General features: G+C 40.6%; 1 protein-coding gene across 10 annotated transcripts in view; it reads right to left on the reverse strand.

The window, feature by feature from the left end:
• The window catches only part of LOC133612196 (DENN domain-containing protein 2A), a 70,815-nt gene that overhangs the window by 47,812 nt on the left and 3,537 nt on the right, over window positions 1-19,466 (reverse strand). For 7 of the 10 annotated variants that reach the window (XM_072914003.1, XM_072914004.1, XM_072914005.1 and 4 more), the window contains exon 2: window positions 18,640-18,749. The gene's annotated coding sequence lies outside the window, so the exon portion shown is untranslated. Of the gene's footprint in view, window positions 1-4,001; window positions 4,224-13,348; window positions 13,681-18,639; window positions 18,750-19,466 lie in introns of those variants that run through there. The other 3 variants (XM_072914006.1, XM_072914011.1, XM_072914007.1) reach the window with 3 other exon arrangements.

Genomic DNA, 19,466 nt, shown 5'->3' on the forward strand with positions numbered 1-19,466 from the left:
AATAAGCGGTAGAAAATGGATGGATGGATGTATTCCGTTTATATTTACATCTAACACAATTTCCCAACTCATATGGAAACAGGGTTTGTACCAACATGTTTGCTATCCCTACATATCACGGCCTGTACTTTTTCTTTTTAAATATCTGGTGTTGCTTAGTAGCACCAGATAATATCATGCCAGTAGTACAGTAGTAATGCCTAAAAAACAGGTAGTAAGAGGATAGAGAAACAAACCCTTCTTCCTACTTTTAGCAGTAATAAACGGACGGCTAACAGCTTTCCTGAAAGGCTGGACCTTGGCGGAGGTACGCCCACAATTGTCCTTCTAGCCTTTCATTTGAAGGCGCACCCCAACATCCTCATTTCTCAACTGATTCTAACTCTTCTAACCTCAAAATGTGCGGCTTGCTTGAATCTGGAACTACTCAAAGGTTATTCCGCTTCCAGCGTTTCCAACATTGCTCCAAACTAACAAAGCGTGCGTTAACCTTGTCCCGTTTACCTCGGAATGCTCGCCGCAATATGGCGACGCGGGGCAAAAATCAAAGAGCCGCACGGCCACATTTAAGGTCCGCTTTGAACCCAGATGGCCACGTTCCTTTCCAGATGTCAGCCTTCTCCACGACCGAGCAAATGCTAAATGCATGTTGGCTATCCTATTTGGCTGCATTGAAGTGTGTAATGGAGTGTTCTCTGCAAAACCACATTGGGTCACAGCAGAGAGCCGCTAAGCTGCACAGATATGTGGTCTTTCTGGCAAACTACACCAAATACAATCCTGCTGTCATAATGGAAGTGACGTTTGCCTTTGCAACCCGAGCGCCAGCCAAAAGCCTTCTTTAAAAGTCACTGTTGGATTTCTACTTGACGCAGAGGACAGTAGAACACTCCAATTTGGAATACAATAAATATTTGGAGGAGGAAAAGTCTCTAAAGTCACATAAAACTGGAGTTGTCTGAAATCCCTTTCAGAAAGCATGAAAGTGTTTGACTCAGCTTTTTATTTGGCGTTTTGGTGATAAAGAGACCAGAAAACACAAGTGTCACAATATGCGCTCTGACTTATGATGAAAGCTCAGTGAGACTGTTTTATTGCTTACATGTTTTCTTTTGAAAGTTGTAAAGGATCATGGGTGACAACTTCACACTCGGGCTCCAAATTTAAAACTTAAGACTAAAGTGTTTTAAAGGTTTTAACCTTTACTTTTAAAAGGGCATCTATTATACAAAACCAACTTTTCTTACCTATTGGTACCTGTTTTTGTGTATCTGAGATCTGCATAAGTTCCGGAAATTTGAAATCAATATAGAGATATTAATCAAACGATCTAGCCTTCCTTCAAACTGTGACGTGTTTCCCACTGGTGACGTCAGCGGATATCTCCATAAACAGTCAAGTTTTACCCGCAGAGCTTTACGTGAGCCCGCCATTGTAGTCTAAGGTTACAGTCCAGAAGATTCTCTCTCCTATTGTAGTGGGGCAGACTGGCTCATATATGCACATGCATCCTTTGCTGTTGCCCTTTCTAATACAAAGTAACGTACAGTTATAACTGATATATGTCAGTATACTTGATAAGGAAGTGCTAAAAACTACAACAAAGATGACGGTTAGAAGATGCAGTCGAAGTGGAGGCATGTAAATAACAAAATGGCACATCTTGAAGAGACGGTCAGAAAGTGATGGTCTGTAAAAAAAAGCAAAGTTTTGACCAAAGAACCACCAGTACATGAGATGTAGACCACAAGGAAGTTTTTTACATGCAAAAAAAAGATCATAAAATGACCTCTTTAAGAGTTAACTTAATAATGCCGATTGTTTGACCTGCTCTACTTTGATGTTTTATTGATATTTTTTATAGCTCTTAACTTATCATTACTCTTATTCCTATTGTTTACCTAACATGTTCCTATTGTGTCTATGTATGCTTTTATATGTGACAATGTTTCCGTCGCCTATGTTGGTGAGCCAACAACAACTTTGGACAATGAAGATTTATTCTTTTCTATTCTATGGATTATTTATCGTAACATCATGGTGGAAAACTGTTATGAAATATCACCAAAATGGAACAAACTGTACTTGATTTGATAAGTTTCAACAAACATATTTTGGCATTTTAATGTTTTACATTTTGCTATTTAAAGAGGTTGAATTTACAATGACAATAGTTTAACCCTTAAACCAATGATATATTTGTATTATTTTTTACATTAATCAGATTTTTTCCCCAATTTTTTGAAATCCAAACAATCTGGAATGTATTGTGTTTGATGTTAGAGGTTTTTACTGTGTGTGTGTAAATAGGAGTTAGGGTAAAAAGTGCAAAACTGTCCAACTACCAACTCCATGAATAGCTGTGCTAGCCCATGTGATGACATTCATTATCCATGCATGTTTATATCTGGACTCCCACATGCTTATTTGTCTCATTTGCTGCACATTATCCATGCATGCGTGTACGCGTGTATGTGTGCACGTGTGCATGTGTGCACGTGTGCATGTGTGTACGTGTGTATGTGCATGTGTGTATGTGTGCATGTGTGCACGTGTGCATGTGTGTGTATGTGGCGAGGCAAAAAGAAGGTTTGGGGTGTTTTTGATCATGACTTTCTTAAAGCATGGCCATCTGCCAACATTTCAGACGGACAATATCCACTGAAGAAGAAGGGATTCTTTCAGCGTCACCGCAGGACACATTCTTTTCAGAGTGTCGTCGTGGTAACAACGGCACAGTGATGAGGGGGGGCCCCACTGTCAAAGAGCAGTTCCTGTCAAGGGACAGAGGTGCAAGAGGGTCAGAACCTCCTCAGGCTCTGCTGTCACCTTTTTGTGAGAGGAGAAGAATGTCAAAACAAACTGGCTGTGTCCACTTACACCAGGGGTCGCTAACCTGCGGCTATATAGCGCCGCCCTAGTGGCTCTCAAGAGCTTTTTCAAAAATATATTAAAATGGAAAAAAGATGGGGAGGAAATATATTTTTTGTTTTAATATGGTTTGTGTAGGAGAACAAAGATGACACAAACCTTCCTAATGGTTAGAAATCTCACTGTTTATATTAAACATGCTTCACTGATGAGACTATTTGGCGAGCGCCGATTTGCCCAACTAATTTCATCGGTCTTTGAACTCACCGTAGTTTGTTGGCATGTACAACTTTCTCCAACGTTGCTTAAGTAAGACGTGTTTTATGCCACTCCTTCTTTGTCTCATTTTGTCCACCAAACGTTTTATGCTGTGCGTGAATGCATAATTGTATTGACTTGTTGGAGTGCTAATCAGGCATATTTGGTCAGTGCATGACTGCTACCTAATCAATGCTAACATGCTATTTAGGCTAGCTGTATGTACATGTTGCATCATTATGCCTCATTTGTAGATATATTTGTATTTAGTTTATATTTGCATGTATCATAACACATTATCTGTATGTAACATTGGCTGCATTTCTCATTGTTGTTAGTGTGCCATGTTGTTCCAGACCACAGCAAACATTACCCACTTGCAAAGATTGTAATAAATCCATTAGAAGAAGATGTCATGTCTGTGATCATGTTTTGTTTAGTTATGTTTTGCTTGGTTTTTGGACACTTCTTAGTTCCTGGTTTCACTCCCTTTGTCACCATAGTAACCATTAGTTTCACCTGGTTCACATCGGCATGTCACGCACCTGTCTCACGTTTTCACATTTTGAGTCAGGCACCTGTTTTCACTAATCATGTCATCACTATTTAAGCCTGTAGTTGTCAGGCAGTCAGCCTGGCGACATCACTCTTGACACACTCCTGACACTCTGTTTCATGCTCATAGTCCATGCTGCCCTATTCACGTCATCGTCAAGTACCTTTTTTTCTATTTATGCCACAGTTAGCGACTTTTGTTCATGTCCATAGTTTTTTGCCCACGTGCAAGTATTTGTTTCATTAGTGAAGTTTGTACTTCCGCCTTGAGCGCGCTTTTTGTTCTTTTGTTAGTGTAAAAATAAAAATGTATTTACCTTCACGCCATGTCCGGTCCAAATCATTTGCACCATGGGAAAACAAACCACGCTATAGTCCAAGTCGTGACAGAAGACAGCCTGCCGTTTCCTTTAACTTGGACACACACATCTAAACCTTTGGCCATTCTAAGTTAGTCATTTCCAGGAGTTATCTCACCTTCTGAGATGTTTTACTAATGTTTTCCAATGTTGTAAAAAAATGTGTTATATGGAAATATTACATTTCAACATTTCTGTCAACTAAGATTTGTGTCAGCCTGCAAAACAGTCATTTTGATAGTAGGCTAATATAGACACTTAATCATGTGTTGCTTTCATTATAACACTTATATAAGACTTTTAAAGTCATTTTGATAGTAGGCTAATATAGACACTTACATCACGTGTTGCCTTCATTATAACACTTATATAAGACTTTTAAAGTCATTTTGATAGTAGGCTAATATAGACACTTACATCATGTGTTGTCTTCATTATAACACTTATATAGACTTTTAAAGTCATTTTGATAGTAGGCTAATATAGACACTTACATCACGTGTTGCCTTCATTATAACACTTATATAAGACTTTACATTTCTTGCGGCTCCAGATATATTTTTTTTGTATTTTGGTTCCAATATTTCAACATTTTGGGTTGCCGACCCCCGGGCTTAGACAAACATACACTCTATGAGGACAAAAGTATTGGGACATCTGGCCACATTAGTCATACTGGAGGGGAAGTTGAAGCAACCGCCCCAAGACTTTTGTCCATATAATAAATATTATAGTGTTTTAAGCCTCAATTGAGTCATTAAAATGACACATTTTCCAAGTGACAGCATCACAACCATCACCAGCATCATCATCACCATCACCATCACCATCACCAGCATCATCATCATCACCATCACCAGCATGCACGAGTATGAGCTCAAAGTCAGCCTACTCTCACTCAACTGCACTTAGTGACTCATCAACAAAATCCACTACTGCACTTCCTCAGGCAAAAACAAGCAATGACAGATTGTCACAAGAGTAAACATCTGACACTTATGTTTTACAACTTCTGTGGACTTCCTACTAAAAATTGGCGCCCGCTTAAATTTAGAAAACGGCGTATGCGAAAAAATTCAGATGTATTAAAGTGCACGCATGCACTCATCCATCACATTGGATGAGTGGGAGTGGCCCAAACCACCCTCATTTAAATATGCAAATCATATTGAAATGAGCCATGTGTCTGACATCCCACAATCTGCCCTTCTAGAATTCACCACCAAGCAGTCGAAGATGCTTTTTTAGGACTTTCCAGCAAAAGAAAGAGGGTTGAGTGTGTCAATGCTGTGGAGTCAGGAAGTGATCAGAAATAAGTGGTAGATCAGGAAGTGATCAGAAATAAGTGGTAGATCAGGAAGTGATCAGAAATAAGTGGTAGATCAGGAAGTGATCAGAAATAAGTGGTGGATCCGGAAGTGATTAGAAATAAGTGGTAGATCAGGAAGTGATCAGAAATAAGTGGTAGATCAGGAAGTGATCAGAAATAAGTGGTGGATCAGGAAGTGATCAGAAATAAGTGGTGGATCAGGAAGTGATCAGAAATAGGTGGTAGATCAGGAAGTGATCAGAAATAAGTGGTGGATCAGGAAGTGAACAGAAATAAGTGGTGGATCAGGAAGTGATCATAAATAAGTGGTAGATCAGGAAGTGATCAGAAATAAGTGGTAGATCAGGAAGTGATCAGAAATAAGTGGTGGATCAGGAAGTGATCAGAAATAAGTGGTGGATCAGGAAGTGATCAGAAATAGGTGGTAGATCAGGAAGTGATCAGAAATAAGTGGTGGATCAGGAAGTGATCAGAAATAAGTGGTAGATCAGGAAGAAGGTGACAAAGACGGATGTGCATGGCCAAAACAGACGTAGTGTTCACATCCTTAGAAAAGATAGTCGCTGCAATGATACGTACAACTTTAGAAGAGATGACTCCGATTACACAAATATTAAATATCATTTGTGTAACTTACAACAAAATGTGTTCATCCATTAGCCTGCTCACAGCCAGATTGGCGTTTCATGTGACAATTATGTGATATTAGGTTTGAAATCTTTTGAATTTAAATATGCCAGTATATTAAACAGGATATGATAGACTTTGACTCTTGTTTGATGAATCAATTTATTATTACAACACAAGAGCTCTATTTATTTATTATATATTTACTGTATATTCATTTTATTTTTATTTATTATTATTTTTCTTTCCTTTTTAGAATCTTCATATGTCTTACTTGTATTTTACCCTTGATCTTTACTCATGGTTCTTACTATTTTACAAGTTTTATTATTTTTACTTTCCAACGTGCTGTGGGGGAGGGGTGATTTGTGTCAGCGTCCTGGTGGCCATGGTCTGATGACCTCCTGGTGCAGATGTGATAGTGTTTACTCACGTCTCCTCTGTACTCAGCCACGCATTCATGTGTTCATATAGTTGCATATGTGTGTGTGTGTGTGTGTGTGTGTGTGTGTGTGTGTGTGTGTGTGTGTGTGTGTGTGTGTGTGTGTGTGTGTGTGTGTGTGTGTGTGATAACGGGGGGGATCTGGGTCATCGGGGTATTGTTTTTAACTTTCTAAAGCACTTTGCGTTGCATTTCTTTTCTGTATGAAAAGTGCTTTATAAATGAAGTTTGATTGATTGATTGATTAGAGCTACTGGCAGTAGCAGCCAGGTGACACGAGGTCAGGCCATTCCTTCACCGTCTCCAGTGCCACAACCCCCGGCTGCTGCTTTCAGCCTGACTGGCCAAGCTGCGCTGGAGTCACAGGAAGACGTCGTCACAGCAATAGCATGATCACATTGATAAATTAATAGTGAATTTTGTGCCCTTGCCTCCATCTTTGTTGAAATCCAAAGTTGGCAAAGCCCGAAGGACCACCTGTGTGTGTCGCCAAAGTATCCACAGCCTGTAGAAATGTGCGTAGGTGAAGCATAAAGTTGGTGTGAGGCACGGCACATTGCCACATTTACTTCACTTTCCACACATTTCAACTTTGCCATGAAAAGGTGCGTACACACACGAGGCCCCGAGTGTCAGAGTCAATTGTTCTTTTCAAGTTCCACAGAATGCATGTCAACCAAATGAAGGACATTTATGAGCGTCTGTAATCCCAGTGATGCATAAAATGTCCATTTTTTTCACCGCTGTTAGAATGTAAACAACTGACAGACCAATGGCGGAAACAATGGCTGCACACCAGAGGGTCCCCAATACAAGATTGTGTCCAGTTTAATACAATCATGCACCTTAAAGAAAAAGACAGACATCTCAGGGCATTCAATCGATCGCAACTGGACTGTTTGCTTTGTTCTAGAAGAGGTTTCGGCTCGCATCCGAGTAGGCTTTATCAGTTCATGAACATAGACTTAGATTGGTCAGATCTAGTCTTAGATTTAGAGTGGTCAGATCTAGTCTTGGATTTAGATTGGTCAGATGAAGTTTTAGACTTAGATTGGTCAGATCTAGCCCAGCGGCTTGTGCCAAAACCCCAAATATTTATACTCCAAAAACCAGGAGGGTGTACCTGGGCAAGGATGGTTTCGCCCTCAGGAAAATTACACTTCAACAACTGTTGTTAGCTTTGACAGTGGGATTGCTCGTTGGCATCAAAACCGTTTTTTCTCACTAGCGAAACCATCCTTGCCCAGGCACACCCTCCTGGTTTTTGGAGTATAAATAGTTGGGGTTTTGGCACCAGCCGCTAGACTAGATATGACTAATCTAAGTCTAGGACTAGATGTGACCAATCTAAGTCTAAGACTAGATGTGACCAATCTAAGTCTAAGACTAGATGTGACCAATCCGAGTCTAAGACTAGATGTGACCAATCCAAGTCTAAGACTAGATGTGACCAATCTAAGTCTAAGACTAGATGTGACCAATCAAAGTCTAAGACTATATGTGACCAATCTAAGTCTAAGACTAGATGTGACCAATCTAAGTCTAAGACTAGATGTGACCAATCCAAGTCTAAGACTAGATGTGACCAATCCAAGTCTAAGACTAGATGTGACCAATCTAAGTCTAAGACTAGATGTGACCAATCTAAGTCTAAGACTAGATGTGACCAATCTAAGTCTAAGACTAGATGTGACCATGAGCATGAAGTATACTCAGATGAGAGGTGAAAGATCTTTTAAGACCAACCAAACAGTCCAGTTGCGATGGATTGAACACCCTGAGATGACAAAGACCTGGATGGATGGGAACATTCATAGACAAAAAGACCGTCCTTTTTTCTCAACCTATAACTCTGTAAAGCTTATTTCCACATTGAGCTTACCCACTAAATTCAACTGCATTTTCAGAAAGATGTACTCAATCAATCAATCAATCAATCAATCAATCAATCAATCAATCAATCAATACATCAATCAATAAATAAATAAATCAAGAAGACCACGCATATTAAAACAGTTTAAAAAAAGTCATATCTAAAAACACTTATGGCAATTGTTTGTTAAAAGCCAGTTTAAACAAAAGTGTTATTTGTTGAGATTTAAAAGCTTCTAAATGGTAAATGATAAATGGGTTATACTGGTACAGCGCTTTTCTACCTTCAAGGTACTCAAATTGCTTTGACACTATTTCCACATTCACCCATTCACACACACATTCACACACTGATGGAGGGAGCTGTCATGCAAGACCCTAACCAAGACCCATCAGGAGCAAGGGTGAAGTGTCTTGCTCAAGGACACAACGGACGTGACGAGGTTGGTAGTAGGTGGAGATTGAACCAGGAACCCTCAGGTTGCTGGCACGGCCACTCTCCATGCCGTCTTGGTGATGGCTCACAACTCAGGTGGGCCTGAGTTCCATAACTTGGGTGCGGATGTGGAAAAAGAACGATCCCTCCATTTTTAAACTCTACTTCCAAAGATGTCTGTAAGGATGAGCACATATTCCTTGGTGGGTGGCCAAGAGTTCAAGTATCAGCAAAGTGTGCTGGGGCCAGAACATTGATGGCCTTAAAACAAAAAGAAGGATTTTAAAATGCATTCTAAAACCCACTGGGAGCCAATGGAGAGCAAAGAGAACCGCTGCCCTATGGTCATGTTTTGGAGGCGAGCAGCTGCATGCTCTACTAACTGGAGCTTGTGGAGGAGTGACTGATGTAGTCTGAGGTCTCTTCCATTGTGCCCATTGGCTTGACTTGTGTCTTGCCCTGATGTGGACCAGAGCCCAGGGTGTCGTTTGAGGCATTTGTGATCAAAGGCTACATAAAATTACTTTGATTGATTGATTTGATTGAATTATGATTTTTTTATTTTTTTTTAGCACAAAAAAATACTAAACATTTACTTTCCCATGAATTTGTTTTAGTTGAAAATGTGCATTGTTATACGCATTATCATGTCATATCATATGGTATAGTTACATTCAAGTTTGAGTCACATAGTATAAACATTGTTTTACCTAAATCAAAAAGTGTAAAAAAAATGTAATTGACAGGTTAGGAGGGGTCCTCCAAATAACATTCTGCTTAGGGCCCCAATTTAGTCAGAGACTTCTTTACCTCATTAACCTTGTCATTAATAAGGTCCTCTATGAAAAGACAAGCAATATGTTCAAAGATCATGTGTAAAACAAGACTCCTGGGTTGTTTTTAAAGGCAGCGCGCAAACAAACTTGTCAAACATCCACATCAGTGGTCCCGATTCCCAAGTCCACGAACTAGTAAAGGGAGAAATTTGAATATTTTGTAATCTGGGAACCTTATTTGAAAAGACTCCCCTTTCACATAAGCCAGCTAGCTCACTGAAGCTAAAATGAAGATTACACTTACATTTGAAGGCAGTATAAATATGTGTCTGTAAATCAAAGAGCTGTTTGGCTGCCGGTGCATTGGAGTAAATCAAAGGTCCCTGCTCCTGGTCTAGATCGTTAAAAAAAAAAGATCACACCACATCAGACTAGCTTGAGGAAGCCCAAAGAACTGGATTGTGTTGACTGGGAACCATGTGGTCATAGCGGACATTCCTGATAGCTCTGCAGTGTAACAAGCAACATAACATCCTTTATGTCTGGCAAAGACACACACCTGATGCACAACAGTGTCTATTCCATCATTCAAGCCAGGGATGTCAAACATGCGACCCGGACGGGGCCTGCTAACAGCTTCAATCCGGCCCGTGAGATGAGTTTGCTCAGTGTGAAATTCAGCTACATTTTTAACTGGAAGAAACTGCTGTTTTAAATGGATGTCACAATAGCAATTCTGTTAGGCAAGCAAATAGAGCAAGCACACCAAGCCAGAGGTACACACTCCAGCCAACGTAAAACAAACAGAAAGACTTCAAATGCTGCACAGTGATATAGTTCTGTGAACATTGTTGTCTTCTGTGCAAATGTAAAGAACGTGAACAGTGTGTGATTTACTGTCAGTCTTTGAAGGTACTTTTAGTTTGTTGAAACTCTTCACACATTGCACAGCTTTTGTTTTCCTATGCCTCAGTCTTGCACCTCAGTCCGTATGGTTTGTTGAGATATGTGGAAGTGACTAATCAGATTTATGCTTTGTTTAGAATTTTGTTCAACCCTCGATGGGCTGGGACTTAAAGTTGAATTGCTTTGTAGATCCACGGAGATGAAGTCTCAAGGGACAACATGTTTTCATTCAGTCATTCACAAACGTTAGTAGATTTTAGTACACAAAGGACAGATATACACTTGTTTATTGGTCTTCTCTAATGCTAAAGTATTGACATTTATCCTATGCTACTAAGGTTATGTTTTGAAGGCAGCACATACTTCAGGTCTCAGTGTCATGTGACTGTGAGAACCCATGTTGACCACAGATGGCGAATAATGCATCACTTCCTGTGTGTCGGCCAGATGTCGTCAGCTGACTGCAGCATGAATCACTGTCAAGTCACTGACTTGCTGGCGTATTTTGTTTTTCCATACGGACTGTGGACCATATTTGCTCAACTGCAGAGTGTACCACGACCTCTAGCGCGTTATTGTGCAGAGAGTACCACAACCATTATTGTGCAGAGAGTACCACAACCATTATTGTGCAGAGAGTACCACAACCATTATTGTGCAGCGAGTACCACAACCATTATTGTGCAGAGAGTACCACAACCATTATTATGCAGAGAGTACACAACCATTATTGTGCAGAGAGTACCACAACCATTATTGTGCAGAGAGTAACACAACCATTATTGTGCAGAGAGTACCACAACCATTATTGTGCAGAGAGTACCACAACCATTATTGTGCAGAGAGTACCACAACCATTATTGTGCAGAGAGTACCACAACCATTATTGTGCAGATAGTACCACAACCATTATTGTGCAGAGAGTACCACAACCATTATTGTGCAGAGAGTACCACAACCATTATTGTGCAGAGAGTACCACAACCATTATTGTGCAGGGAGTACCACAACCATTATTGTGCAGAGAGTACCATAACCATTATTGTGCAGAGTAAAACTATGGAACGGACTGAATAAGAAGTCAAAGAATGTTTCAAGTTCAAGAAACAGTACAAACTTGTGGTGTTGACAGAGAATATGGAGAAATCAGAATTTGTTGGATATTCCTTACATTATTCCTGTAGTCCTCATTCATTAATATCTAATACATTCATATGAATGATACATTACATTTTTTTGTCAATCTATACTTCCGTGTACATTCCTTTATTGCTTAATCAAGCATGTATTAATGAGACATTTCTTTATTCTTGTCTTGTCAATATTTCTTATTGTAAGTACCTAATAAATGACACCATTACTTTTACTTGCCGTTTATTTGAACTAAGGTGTTTATCTAAGAGCATGATGTTTTTTTCCGAGGAACTTTTGGAATGTTTCATGTGTTCATGCAGCTCCAGAATGAACAACACATATTCTGAGACACTTCCATGAAGCACGCTGGAGGCTATAGATGATGAAATCCACTTTTAATCTGCTTCTTGTGCTACCTGATGAGGATTCATAATCCATTTATTTAGACCTGGCATTTAATCGAGTGTTTCTGCATCATCGAGTCAATTCAGCTGAAGCAATAAGTCCTCTTCAGTAAATTTAGCGTGACATGATTCTGTGGATTTGTTTCCTCATGAATGTGTGGAATTAATCAAATAATTATTTAAAGTAGGGTATGTATACACAAACAGCATAATTCTGAGGCACTTTTACAAAATGCAGTCCATTTTTTTAATCTGCCTGTTGTGCTATTTCATAATGCTTTTATTAGTTTAGGTGGACTACTCACCCGTTTATTGAGGCCTGGCATCTAATCGAGTGGAGACCATTGTTTCAACAAGTCCTCTGCAGTGACTTTAGTGTGAAGTGATTCTGTGGATTGATTTCCCTATATGAGTGGAAATTATTTCCAACTCACAACACCCACTCTTTCCTGAATATGGAACCCTGCCATCAGGGAGAAGACTCCGGGTCCCACTATGCAAATCTAACCGCCTTAAATTATCATTTGTCCCAGCCTCCATTAAGCTGACCAACAATGTGTAATAGAATTTTAATACATAGGTTAGCACATAGCACTTTAGAACTAAGCACTTTAGCACACAGCACTTTATCCATGAGCTCTAGTGCAATGCACATTGGTACTTTATCTTTATCTCCATACTGTAGATTTGATGCCTACATCAAAGTGCCACCTATGTCTATCAAGCTCCATGTTCTGATGTTTAAATGTTAGTTGTATGGTTGTGGTTGTGTCTGTGCTTGTGTTTTTGTTCTGTTGTTTTTGGGTATGTTAAGAAAGCAATGATGCACTGTGCCCAAGACAAATTTCCCCGCGGGGACAATAAAGTTGAACCTTGAACCTTGATTAATATTTGAAGTGGGGTGTTTTTTTTATGAAAAAAACATATTTCCAAGGGACTTTTATAAAGCAGACTTGGGGCTACAGAAAATAAAGTCCAATTTCTTCATTGGCTTCTTGTGCTACTGGATGAGGTGGACTACGTACTTGTTGATTAAATAATCGGGTGGAGGCTGCTGTGATTGTATGCAAGTCAAAGCAGGCGCAGGGACCCTGCATGAAGACCACTGCTTTTGTTCAGGGTGAAGAATGCTCACCCCCCCCCTCCTCCTCCTTTCTAACCTGCCAATGGGTGATGGCTTCAGCATGCGTGCTGACTCGTATCCAAATGTTTTCATTTACAGTAACCAGCGTTGGGGTTGAGTCACGTCATGTTCAGAAAGTTGAAGCCCAGCTAAAAAGTGTAGTCCACATAGTAGCAGCTCACATAAACGCCAACAAAGTGACTTTTCATTCATGGTTGTAGTCCCAACAGTCCAATCCAAAGACAGACTCCTTACCTTTCCCAGCTGGCCGTGCCGCGATGAAGCACTGCTGTGGAGCGTCATGTTGCGTAATGGCAGCCAGCATCCACTTCTTGCATGGCTCCTCCAGCCTGGTCCACACTTCTCAGCGGGCTTGGCCCTCACTTCCAAGAAGCGCCGTCCGTTCCTCCCACAAAAGAGACGCTTTCACGGCTTTAAAAGTTGGGAAATTCCCTCCTTCCTGGCCTTTTTTTGCATCCTCCTTCTCCTCGCTCACTCTGACTCTTATTTCTCAATGACCATGCATCCCCTCTCTCTCTCTCTCTCTCTCTCCCCTTCTGTTGCCCCTCTTCAAACTTTTTCCACTCCTCCATTCCTCAGGCCATCCCTCTCTCTCTTCTCTCGCTCTATTTTCCATCATCACCCCCACTCCAAAACTCCTCCCACCCGAAGCAAAACCCCCCACTGCTGAACTAATCTGCAGCTGGCCAGGCGATTGGAGCAGAGGTTGTCAAGGAAACCAAGTGTCCTGTTCCCCCCCCAAAAGGGGTAAAAAAAAACAGGCGGGGAGATGAGGAAGGGGCTTAACTAAATGCATGAATAACTCCACTCCTCTGGGAGTCAATTAAAGATGTTTATTGTATCTTTGTGCTGATCAACAACAAGAGTGACAACAGCACCACTGCTGCAGGAATTCCTTCCAAAGAAAAAGAGCAGACAAGATGGCTGGACGTTACACTTTGATTAATAATTAAGCCCAAAGCTCGTTTTTGGCAAGTGTAAACATGAAGAGCGTTGAAATATATCACCAGTGTTCAGATGGAAAGGCGTTGAGAGATAAAAAGGATATATTGAATAATGCTTTAGTTATACTGCTGCTGCCTTAAAGGGGAACTGCACTTTTGGGGGAATTCTGCCTGAGAGACAACAACACATATGTTTTTCTTCTTTTTTTAATGCATTCTAACTGGTAAATAAAAGTCGCTTACAATGGAGTCAATGGGAAGTCCTCTAAATAGAAATCCAAAAAAAGCCAACAATAGCGCATGTATATTTTGTGACAGCCATAACAGAAGATGAAGTGAACAATGCCATGTTTGAAGTGAAACATGGTAAAGCAGTTGGACCAGAGAAGATACCGATCAAAGTCATGGCAGCACTCAAAGAAATTGGAACATCAGAGCTGACAAATTTGTTGACGACAGGCAATAATATTCCATCAGATGTGACAACATCTATTTGTGTTCCTCTGCCAAAGAAACTGGGAGCTGCAGACTGTGATCAGCATAGATTGACAAGCTTTATGAGTCCATCCATTTTATACCGCTTGTCCCTCTCGGAGTTGTGGGGGTTGAAGCCTATCCTAGATGCATTCGGGCGGAAGGCGGGGTACACCCTGGACAAGTGGCCACCTCATGGCAGGGCCAACACAGATAGACTAACAAGCATTCACACACTAGGGAGCATTCAGTGTTGCCAATCAACCTATCCCCAGGTGCATGTCTTTGGAGGTGGGAGGGGCCTATCCCCAGGTGCATGTCTTTGGAGGTGGGAGGGGCCTATCTCCAGGTGCATGTCTTTGGAGGTGGCAGGAAGTTAGTTCGAGAGCACTAACCCCTGTTCCACCGTGCTGCCCTCCTTATGAGTCATTCCAGCACAATGATTGTTAGAGTACTGATGGCAAGATACATCCAGAGCTTTCGGATTCCTCCCAAAGCAGGGCACTAGAAATGCTATATTCACATGCCGTATGTCAATGGCAAGATCAATAGAAGTGCAAGCGGATTTATACCTGTGTTTTATAGACTATTCCAAAGCATTCCATAAAGTGAAACATAAATATATGTTCCTAATCTTGAATGAGCAGCAATCCGAACGCAGTCAATTCAAAGTCCTTCAAAGGGGTTTTGGACAAGGTTGTGTACAATCTCCTGATCTGTTTAATGTCGACAGCGAAATGATCTTCGGCAACATTAATCATCAAGATGGAATACAAGTCGAAGGACTGAATGTTAACAATCTCAGATGTACAGATGACTGTGCGAGTGGCAGACTGAAGAAAAGCTACACAACATCCTGAACGCAGTATGAAGTAAAGGGACTGGCTCTATACCTCAACAAAACCCAATGCATGGCAGTTTCCAAGAAACCACCAGAGATGGGCAAGCTACTTGGAAAATGTACAAACCCCATTTCCATATGAGTTGGGAAATTGTGTTAGATGTAAATATAAACGGAATACAATGATTTGCAAATCCTTTTCAAGCCATATTCAATTGAATATGCTACAAAGACAACATATTTGATGTTCAAACTCATAAACTTTATTTTTTTCCCCCCAAATAATCATTAACTTTAGAATTTGATGCCAGCAACACGTGACAAAGAAGTTGGGAAAGGTGGCAATAAATACTGATAAAGTTGAGGAGTGCTCATCAAACACTTATTTGGAACATCCCACAGGTGAGCAGGCTAATTGGGAACAGGTGGGTGCCATGATTGGGTATGAAAGTAGATTCCATGAAATGCTCAGTCATTCACAAACAAGGATGGGGCGAGGGTCACCACTTTGTCAACAAATGCGTGAGCAAATTGTTGAACAGTTTAAGAAAAACCTTTCTCAACCAGCTATTGCAAGGAATTTAGGGATTTCACCATCTACGCTCCGTAATATCATCAAAGGGTTCAGAGAATGTGGAGAAATCACTGCACGTAAGCAGCTAAGCCCGTGACCTTCCATCCCTCAGGCTGTACTGCATCAACAAGCGACATCAGTGTGTAAAGGATATCACCACATGGGCTCAGGAACACTTCAGAAACCTACTGTCAGTAACTACAGTTGGTCGCTACATCTGTAAGTGCAAGTTAAAACTCTCCTATGCAAGGCGAAAACCGTTTATCAACAACACCCAGAAACGCTGTCGGCTTCGCTGGGCCTGAGCTCATCTAAGATGGACTGATACAAAGTGGAAAAGTGTTCTGTGGTCTGACGAGTCCACATTTCAAATTGTTTTTGGAAACTGTGGACGTCGTGTCCTCCGGACCAAAGAGGAAAAGAACCATCCGGATTGTTATAGGCGCAAAGTGTAAAAGTCAGCATGTGTGATGGTATGGGGGTGTATTAGTGCCCAAGACATGGGTAACTTACACATCTGTGAAGGCACCATTAATGCTGAAAGGTACATACAGGTTTTGGAGCAACATATGTTGCCATCCAAGCAACGTTACCATGGACGCCCCTGCTTATTTCAGCAAGACAATGCCAAGCCACGTGTTACATCAACGTGGCTTCATAGTAAAAGAGTGCGGGTACTAGACTGGCCTGTCTGTAGTCCAGACCTGTCTCCCATTGAAAATGTGTGGTGCATTATGAAGCCTAAAATAGCACAAGGGAGACCCCCGGACTGTTGAACAACTTAAGCTGTACATCAAGCAAGAATGGGAAAGAATTCCACCTGAGAAGCTTCAAAAATGTGTCTCCTCAGTTCCCAAACCTTTACTGAGTGTTGTTAAAAGGAAAGGCCATGTAACACAGTGGTGAACATGCCCTTTCCCAACTACTTTGGCACGTGTTGCAACCATGAAATTCTAACTTAATTATTATTTGCCAAAAAAAAAAAAAAGTTTATGAGTTTGAACATCAAATATGTTGTCTTTGTAGCATATTCAACTGAGTATGGGTTGAAAATGATTTGCAAATCATTGTATTCCGTTTATATTTACATCTAACACAATTTCCCAACTCATATGGAAACGGGGTTTGTAATAAGCTAAACTACAAAACGTCTGGTCTACTTTACAACTGTGAATGCTGGACTTTAAAAATCCACAAGTGAGAAAATTAGAGGCAACTGAAATGTGATTCTTCTGAAAAAATTCTCTGCACATCACGGACTGAAAAGAAAATACCGAAGAGCTTAGTTTTTGAACTAAAATGCACACCAAACGTTTGCCCCAGTTTCCGTATTACGTCTCGGTTATCACATGTCCTAAGACTGCGCATAACAAACCAGATTCTGCCCACCTATCATTCTGCAGAATCAAGTACCCAAACAAAGAATCCCACGGGGCCAAAGAAAATTGCAAGTTCTAGCACTTTGATAAAGAAGGTGAGAAAAGTACGGCATCCCTCTACCCTCATTGTCATCTTCACCAGCAAGCTTTCAAAGAAGGTCAAAGTCATTTCATCCATCATTTATATGTATTTAGCATTATTTCTGCATGTAAAACTGTAATCATTATCTACTAAAATGTATTGTCTCTCAATATTTTTGGACGTCTGGAACGTATCAATTGGATTTGTATGATTTCTTACGAGGAAAATGGATTCAGGGCTTTTGGAATGAATGATTAAACAAACCAAGCTACCACAGATATTGGAGTTATTTGTTTGTAGGACTTCTTTCCAACTTTCCTAGTCCTCCCTCTGATGAGTGGCTTCATGGAAAACAACACCAGAAGAAACCTGACTGACAACTTTTGTAAAATACTTTCCGAATTCTGCCGAGCAACAAGTGGCCACTATGTGTGCACAAATAAAACTGAGCTTGCTTGCTAGCTAAAAATGTTTCAAAGATCTCAACCCCAGAGGCTGCACTATTTGGAGGATCCAGTCTACATGGTGTCCACCTTTCTACATAGGAACATTAAGACATTGGGAACTTTCCTGCTTGGGTCACCCATTCCTTTATGTGACCATGCCAGTTGGTTTCATTATCACACATTTGAACACAAATTTTAGCTCATTAACCTGGAGCTTATTTAGTTTTCCTGATAGCTTATCTACAGTTGGGAAGGGGTTCATATGGCCACGTTCCTGGCTGGATCTGGCGTGAGAGGAAGAGGGGAGTTATTCAATGCAGTCTACTGAAAAGGATGGTAAGCGCCATTCTACCGAGCAACTGACGCTGTGGTCAAATTGTCACATTTTAATATACTCAACACTCAACTGGGTAGTGCATGTTTCATGTGTCAGGTAAACTACAGAGAATCCCCTTCCGACTGTACCCCATTATTTATTTTTTTATATAAAAATGATACTTTGAATATTGGACCCATGCTTGAATAAATTTTAACACCATCTAGGACAATGGAATTTAATGAGGTTTTATTTAGTTTACAGGTTAACAGGCCAACCCAGTCACATAAATAAGACACCTTCATAAAGTTTTGATGTCATCACCTTAGCAAAAGCTATTCTGCTGACCTCTGGGCTGAAAACCCAGACCCTGCCTTTGAAAAAAAAAATCCTGGTGTGTCCATCAATAGCTGTGGTGGGAACTGGGGGAGTGTAGGGGGGAGTAACATCTGTTTGGCGTTTATCCCACCTTATTGTCTTGATGGTGTCCTCCAACAAGTCTACAGCTGGGATTCAGGGAGTGCACCAAACCAGTCCAGGGGAACATGCTTGCTCCGGGTTCTCATCCTTCCACAGCTCCTGTGAAGGTAAAGAAGACAACATGTGGGATGTGCCTCCTCATTTCCTTTCTTTAATGCCCCAGACGGAGTTTGTACTGCTGCTTAAATAATGTCATATTAGCTCAGGAAAAAGGAGTCTCCTCTCAGGAAGTAGTGCTACTTCCACAACACATGCGACTACAAAGGCGCTACTGTTTTATGACCATTGTACACCCACACGTCTGGGACATAATCACCCTTTAAAAACACATTTGGACCACCATGGCATTACTATATACAGGTAAAAGCCAGTAAATTAGAATATTTAGAAAAACTTGATTTATTTCAGTAATTGCATTCAAAAGGTGTAACTTGTACATTATATTTATTCATTGCACACAGACTGATGCATTCAAATGTTTATTTCATTTAATTTTGATGATTTGAAGTGGCAACAAATGAAAATCCAAAATTCCGTGTGTCACAAAATTAGAATATTACTTAAGGCTAATACAAAAAAGGGATTTTTAGAAATGTTGGCCAACTGAAAAGTATGAAAATGAAAAATATGAGCATGTACAATACTCAATACTTGGTTGGAGCTCCTTTTGCCTCAATTACTGCGTTAATGCGGCGTGGCATGGAGTCCATGAGTTTCTGGCACTGCTCAGGTGTTATGAGAGCCCAGGTTGCTCTGATAGTGGCCTTCAACTCTTCTGCGTTTTTGGGTCTGGCATTCTGCATCTTCCTTTTCACA

This window comes from Nerophis lumbriciformis, linkage group LG10 (assembly GCF_033978685.3).
Source record: "Nerophis lumbriciformis linkage group LG10, RoL_Nlum_v2.1, whole genome shotgun sequence".
Lineage (NCBI taxonomy): Eukaryota > Metazoa > Chordata > Actinopteri > Syngnathiformes > Syngnathidae > Nerophis > Nerophis lumbriciformis.